Here is an 8165-nt window from a genome sequence, read left to right as displayed (position 1 = left end):
TAAAACACCCCTCACTTCCCATGTAGTGGTTTCTTTTTCTATCCAAAAAGGTTTCTGGAGCTTCATCTTATGCTGCCTCCTAGTATGCCAACATCAGGGGACTCAAAGCAAGCAAGGGAGATGTGGCAGAGGCATTTTTCTTGGTCGGTTGTGGGGCCTGAATTCTGGGACTGGGCATTGTCCCTCACCTCTTCACCTCAAGTCTAAAACTGCTGATCTAAACAGCTGCATATATCAACTAGATTTAACAGACATCTATTGAATATTTCACCCAGCAGCATCAGAATACACGTTTTTCTTTGCAGCAATAGAACATTTTCCAAAATAGACCACAAAGCAATCTTGTCCAAATTCAGAAACATTTAAGTTATACCTTGCATTCGCTCACACCACAAGGGAATAAAATTAGAACTCAACACCAAAAACCACCAAAGAAAGTCCTGTAACACATGGAGGCTGAACAACACACTGTTGAATCACCAGTGGGTCAGGGAAGAGATTAGAAAGGAAATTCAAATGTTCATGATATTCAACAAAAATGAGCACACAAATTACCAGCTCTTCTGGGACAGAGCAAAGACAGTACTCAGAGGCGAGTTTATAGCTTTGAGATTCTACATCAACTAATTGGAGAGATCTAAAACCAACAATTTAATGAGACATCTGAACCTCCTTGAAAAAGAGCAGCAAGATAAACCCTAATCCAGGAGATGGAAAGAAATAATTAAAATTAAATCAGAATTAAACTAATTACGATCCAAGAAAACCATAGAACGAATCAACAAAACAAAGAGTTGGTTCTTCAACAAAATTAACAAAATTGACAGACCCTTAGCAAATTTTATCAGGAAAAGAAGCAGACTCACCCAAATAAATAAACTCAGAGATGAGAATGGAAACATCACCAGAGATACAACCAAGATTCAGAACATTAAAAGGGAATACTTATCAGAACTATGCTAATAAGTTTGAGAACTTGACAGAAATGGACCTTTTCCTAGCAAATATTGACATGCTGAAACTAAACCAAGATGAGTTAAAATATTTTAACAGGCCCATATCAAACATTGAGATAGAAACAGCAATAAGAGAAGTCCCATCTAAGAAAAGCCCAGGACCAGAAAGATTTGCAGCAGAATTCTACAAGGCCTTTAAAGCAGAGCTGACACCAATAGCCCTTCAATGAAATTGAAAGAGAAAGTGCACTACTACATAGAACTCATTCTATGAAGACATCATAACCCTTATCCCAAAACCAGTCAGGGACTCGTCAAAAAAGAGAACTGTTGACCCATTTTTTTTTGTCGGTTGTGGGGCTTGAACTCTGGGCCTGGGAACTGTACTTCAGCTCTTCAGCTCAAGTCGAGCACTCTACCACTTGAGCTACAGCGTCACTTCCGGTTTTCTGGTGGTTTATTGGAGATAGGAGTCTCACAGTCTTTCCTGCCCGGGCTGGCTTTGAACCGTGATCCTCAGATCTCAGCCTCCTGAGTAGCTAGGATTACAGGCATGAGCCACCAGCCCCGGCTGACCCATTTCTTTCATGAACATTAATGCAAAATTTCTGACAAAATTTTGGCCAATCGACTTCAACAATTCATGCAAAAAATCAAACACCACGATCAAACAGGATTGATTTCAGGGATGCAAAGCTGGTTCAATATATCCAAATCAATTAATAAAATTTATCACATCAACAAGACCAAGGATAATAAAACACATGGTTATCTCAATAGAAGCAGAAAAGTCATTTGGCAAGATTCAACACCCATTGATAATGAAGACTCTGGAAAAACTAGGAATTCAGGGATCATTCCTCAATACACTAAAGGCTGTATATGACAAACCTACAACAAGCATTATATTTAATGGTGAAAAACTAAAGCCATTTTCTCTTAAATCAGGAACGAGACAAGGATGTCCGTTCTCGCCACTCGTCTTTAATCTAGTATTAGAATGCTTAGATACAACAAAAAGACAAGATGCAAACATAAAATGGATCCAAATATGGAAAGATGATGTAAAACTCTCCCTCTTTGCAGATGGAATGATCTTGTATTTAAAGAATCCCACTGACTCCACTCCCAAATTATTCAACCTTATTCAAAACTTGGGCAAAGTAACAGTGTATAAATTTAACCCTCAAAAATCAATGGTTTTTCTGTATGCCAAGAATGAGAAAAGTGTGGCTGAAATCAGGAAAGCAACTCCATTCATAATAGCTCCACAAAAAATAAAATACCTAGGAATTAACTTAACCAAAGAATTGAAGGACCTCTATGATGAAAACTTTAAAAATCTGAAAAAGGAAATCAAAACAGAACACAGAAAGTGGCGAAAACTCCCATGCTCCTGGATTGGAAGGATCAACATCATGGAAATGGCACTACTTCTCAAGGCTATCTACAAATTCAATGCAATACCTATCAATATCCCAAATTGATTCTTCAAGGAATAGAAGAGACAATCCTAAAATTCATATGTAACAATAAAAGACCCTGGGTAGCATAAAAGATCCTTTACAGAAAGAAAAGTGCTGGAGGAATACCAATTCCAAATTTCAAACTCTAATACAACACCATAGTAATCAAAACAACTTGTTAATGGCACAAGAACAGACCTCAGGACCAATTGAATAGAATTTAACCTACAGATATATAGTCATCTAATTTTCGATAAGGAAGCTAAATAATTAGAATGGAAGAAAGATAGACTCTTTAGTAAATGGTGCTGACAAAATTGGTTAATCACGTGGTAGAAAACTGAACCTAGATTCTTATATATCACCCTGCACAAGAATCTACTCCAAATGGATCAAAGACCTCAGAGTCAAAGCAGACACTCTGAAAACGTTACAGGATGCAATAGGAGAAACACCAGGTCTCCTTGGCACAGGCCAAAATTATCTTAATAGAGACCCAGAAATACAACAATTCAAAGAAAATTTGGACAAATGTGATTGCATGAAATTGCAGAGCTTCTGCAAGGCAAAGAACATAGCTACCAAGATCGATAGAAAGCCCATGGATTGGGAGATGATCTTCACTAGCCATACAATGGACAAGGGTCTCATATCTAAAATATAACTGGAACTCAAAAAATTAAATCCTCCAACAACAAATCCTCAGAGAAACAACTGCCCAATAAATAAGTGGGCTAAAGACTTAAAGGGAAACTTCTCTGAAGTGGAAAGAAGGCTGGCTGATAGACATATGAAGAAATGCTCAACCTCTCTAGCTATAAAGAAATGCAAATCAACCCAACATTGAGATACCACCTCAGCCCAGTTAGAAGAGCTATAATAAAGAACTCTAATAACAACTGATACTGGAGGAGTTGGGGAAAGAAGGGAATCTTACTGCATTGTTCGTGGGAGTGTAAACTTGTTCAACCACTTTGGGAAGTAGTATGGAGGTTCCTCAAAACACTCCACATAGAGCTCCCCTATTTCCCAGCAATTCCACTTTTGGGCATTTACCCAAATGATCACAAACAAGACCATACTAAAGCTGCCAGCACAACTATGTTTATTGCAACATTATTTACCATAGATAAGATATGGAACCAACCCAGATGCCCCTCATTAGATGCATGGATATAGAAAATGTGGTAGATATACACAATGCAATTCTATGCCTCTATCAGAAAGAATGACATTGTCCCATTTGTTAGGAAATGGAAATACTTGGAAAAAATTAAGTGAAGTAAGCCAGGCATAAAAATATAGATCCCATGGTTTCCCTTATTTGCAATAACTAGTATATTTTTGAGACAAGCAGAAAAGTTAAGATAAGCTAATGTTAGGTGAAATGAACCCCAAGATAAGTATTGAAATGTTTTTTTTTTCTTTGTTGCAATTGTTTCTAGCATATTTATAAGATTATTTCTTTGTTGCTTTGTATGTCCCTCCCCCATGTTATAACCCCTGCTTCCATTTTATTTGATATTGGTATAATTTGTGGAGGGAATGGGCAAAAACTAACCTTTAAATAGGGATACATTGTACCCACTGCAACAATGAGCTATACAAGTCATTATGTCCAATAAGGAACTTTACAACTTTTGCCAGGGGTGGGGTGTTGGGGGGTTGGAGAGGGGAGATCGGAAGGGATGAGAAGTGGAAACAGGAGGAGGCAAAAATGCTTGATAAGAAATGTACTCATTACCTTACCCATGTAATTGTAACCCCTCTGTATGGCATTTTACAAAAAAAAAATTAAAAAACGTTTGTCAGAATAATGTCAAAAAGTTTTTGACAGAATAATCATTAGTGTATCACCTAGAATCTGGATATGGTTAGTAACTCTAGAGGATTTTCTCATACTTTCAGAATTTTCGTAAACATACATAATAAGTCAAATGAGGTGTTTTATACCTATAATCCCAACTACTCTGAAAATGGAAATGTCAATAGTTGCAGTTCAAGGTCAAGCTGGAAAACATACAAGAGACTTCCAGCTCAATCAATAAAAGCTGGGTGTGCCAATGTGTGGCTGTCATCCTACCTATGTTGAACATAAAACTAGGAAGTTCACTATCCAGGTAGCCTAGGAATAAACAAATACAAGATTCTATCTCAAACACCAACAAAGCAAAAATTTCTGTATGTGACATGGTTCACGTGGTCAGATGCCTGCCTGGTAAATGCAAGGCTCTGAATTTGAATCCAAGTACTTACCTCAAAAAATTAAAAATAAACGATATGAATTAATTCTCTAAATTACTTCTCAGTGCAATTATCTTATGTATTCTTCAAATAATCTGGTAGTGAAAGCAGAGAATTGATTAAACCAGATCAATATAATAGGTGAAATGAACCCAAGGATAAGTATTGAAATGTTTTTTTCTTGCTTGAAATTGTTTCTAACATATTTATAAGATTATTTCTTTCTACTGGGAATGCCTAGCTTCTTCATGGCTCATAAGCTGGTGTGCTTGTGTGGACCCATTCACCAATTAGGCCTGCTAGGCCCCGAGTTCAGATCCCAGCCCTGCCAAAAGATTCATCTTTACGTCAGAAGCAAATCGTTGCCCTGTTTTCCTTTCCTGTGCAACCCTTGGGTTTCAGCTAGGATGGAGAATGCATGGGCCACCCTGTGGTCATAGGAATAACTTATTATACATGTCAGCCAAGTTGTACCTCTCATATACTCAAGAAAATACACAATACATCCATGAATAGCATACAAAATAAAGACAATAACTACACTTAATATACGATGCAGTCCACACACGGATGTGAATATACATCCCATGTTTCAATGATGCATTGAGGACTATTTTGGCCTCCCTGGGGCTCAATCTCAGTTCCTGGGAAGAGCCCAGCTCCTTACTGGCTCACAGTCTGGTGTGATCATGTGGACCCAATGGGCACTTGGGCTTCCTAGGCCTCGAGTTCGAATCCCAGCACTGCCCAAAATTCACCCTGATGTGAGAAGCCAGTCATTGCACCCGTTTTCATGTGCTGTGCAAATTCTGGGTCTCAGCTAGGATAGAGAAGGTATAGGCAACTCTATATTCATGGGAATAGGTTGTCATCCAGTTCACCAGTTATATCTGTCAACCTATACACAAGAAAATACTCAAAAGCCAGAAGTGGCCCTGTGGCTCAAGTGGTAGAGTGCTAGCCTTGAGCTGAAGAGCTGAGGGACAGCGCCCAGGCACAGAGTTCAGGCCCCATGACCGGACCCAAAAAAAAAAAAAAAAGAAAGAAAATACACAAGGGCTGGGAAGGTGGCTCAGTGGTAGAGCGTTTGCCTTGCATGCTCAAGGCTCTGGGTTTGATTCCTCAGTACCACATAAGCAAAAAGAAAAAAGCCGGAAGTGGATGCTGTGGCTCAAGTGGTAGAGCGCTATCCTTGAGCTGAAGAGCTGAGGGACAGCGTCCATGCCCAGAGTTCAGGACCCACGACCGGACCCCCCCCCACCAAAAAAAGTAAATACACAATACATCAATGACTAAGACACAAAATAAAGAGAATGACTACACCAAATGAAAGATGTCGCCCACTCATGTTTGGAAATATAGATCCTTTGTTTAATTATGAATTTATGACTATATTCGACCCCACCAGGACTCCATCTCAGGTCCCAGGAATGGCCAACTTCCTTAGTGGTTCACAGGCTGGTGTGCTCACTATGACCCATTCACCAATTGGGCCTGCTAGGCCTTGAGTTCAAATTCCAGCACTGCCAAAAGATTCATTCTAATGTGAAAAACCTAGGGTTGCTCATGTTTTCCTGTTCTGTGAATGTCCTGAGTCTCATTGAGGATGGAAAATGCTATATAAGCAACTCAATAGCCATGGGAATAGGTTGTCATCCATGTAAGCACAGTTATATCTGTCACCATTTTCAATAAAATTCACAATACATCCATGAATAAGATAAATAGAAAATTAATAAAAAGTGTAACTACACTGAATGCAAGAAGCGTACCACACCTGTAGGTAAATAGAGATCCTATGTTTAAAAAAGGTGGGCTTGCTATTTTGTCCAGTGCTGGGGCTTCAAATCAGGCCCTAAACCAGACCTGACATTCTAGTCTTCAAGGATGGTGAGCTTCCCCTTCTCCCTCAGTGCAACAGAGCTATCCAAACCTGAATTCAAATCCCAGTGCTCACAAAAGTTTCATCCTGATGTCAGAAGCCAGTTGTTTCACACATTTTCCTCTCCTGTGAAAGTCCTGAGTCTCAACCAACAAGAGAAATTCATAAGCAACCCTATAAACATAGGAACAGGTTGTCATCCATGTCATCAAAGTTATACCTGTCATCATATTTAGTAAAATACACAATACTTCCATGAAATAGAGACAAAATAAGGAGTTCACCGAACACAAGATGCTGTACAAACATGTACAACATATAGATCGTATGTTTAAATTATGAATTCATGACTATAGTGGACCACCCTGGCAATCAATGTCAGATCCTGGGAATGGCCTAGCTCGTAAGTTGCTCACAGGTTAGTGTGTTCACCTTGACTTATTGGCCAATTGGTCCTACTAGGACCTGAGTTAAGATCCCAGCACTACCAACAAGTGGATCGTGGAGTAAGAAGCTAAGTGTGAAACTTATACTTACCATGTGTGCAATGCTGTACTAGTAATTCTAACTCTGAAAACTTCAATATCATCATGTGAGAATTAAAAATGTAAGGAGTTCCACTTTATGCAATTATTGTGAGGATTAAAGTATATACCATAGGTAAAGCACTTGGAAAAACAATCAATTAGCATTTGGCAAATTCTACCTGTTATTTTATCATGTGATGAATTCTAACATTTTTACTGTGATTTTATATGTGCAATGTGATGTATTGATATTCATTGCATTGATCACTTTTCTGTCACTATGAGGAAAATACCTGCAAAGAAAATTTCTGAGGAGGAAACTATTATATTGACTCATGGTTTAAGAGAACACAGTTTAAGATCAAATATCTCCATTGTTTTTAATCATATTTTTATTATCTTAACTAGGTGTATACGGGAATTTCCATTCAATAAATGAGTTTTTAAGTATAATGGATCTTTATATAACTTTCCCCTACCCTTCCAAACCTCACCCCACTTTGATTTTTTCTAGTTTCATATTATATGCATTGAATATTATGTCTTCACTTTTTTCCTCCATAACTCTCTTTATTCCTTCCCTTTGACTTCCCCTCACATCTTCCAAGTGATAGTTTCCTGGTATTCATTTTGTTAGATTAAAGTTCAATTTTATAAGAAATTACACCTTTTAAATACTGCTCTGAAAAATGAAAACTTTGGTTAATACTGTTGTTTAACTTGCATAAAAGTCTGGCTTCCAGATATGCGCCAGAGCATGGGTCCTTTGTGTGTCTGGCTCTCAGTTTACTTAACATATTTTTAGATCTATCCCTTTCTTTGTAAATAATGTAACAGTGCTCATAATGGATAGGTGCAATCCAATTGTGTATATATGACACAATTTCTCCAACCATCCCTCTGCCAAAAGGCATCTTGACTGTTTCCATAACTTGGCTGTTGTGAATAGTGCAGTAATGAACAAGGTTGTGAAAGTGATTGTATTGTAAACTTTTGGAAGAATTCATCACTATCTTTCTGAGAGCAATCCTCTAGCCAGTTTTCTAGAATAAGCACACCTTCCTTTCATCTACATGACAACGTATTGCAA

The sequence above is a fragment of the Dipodomys merriami genome, unplaced genomic scaffold (assembly GCF_024711535.1).
Source record: "Dipodomys merriami isolate MVZ:Mamm:240054 unplaced genomic scaffold, mDipMer1.0.p SCAF_141, whole genome shotgun sequence".
Lineage (NCBI taxonomy): Eukaryota > Metazoa > Chordata > Mammalia > Rodentia > Heteromyidae > Dipodomys > Dipodomys merriami.
Note: the sequence above shows the minus strand (reverse complement) of the source record.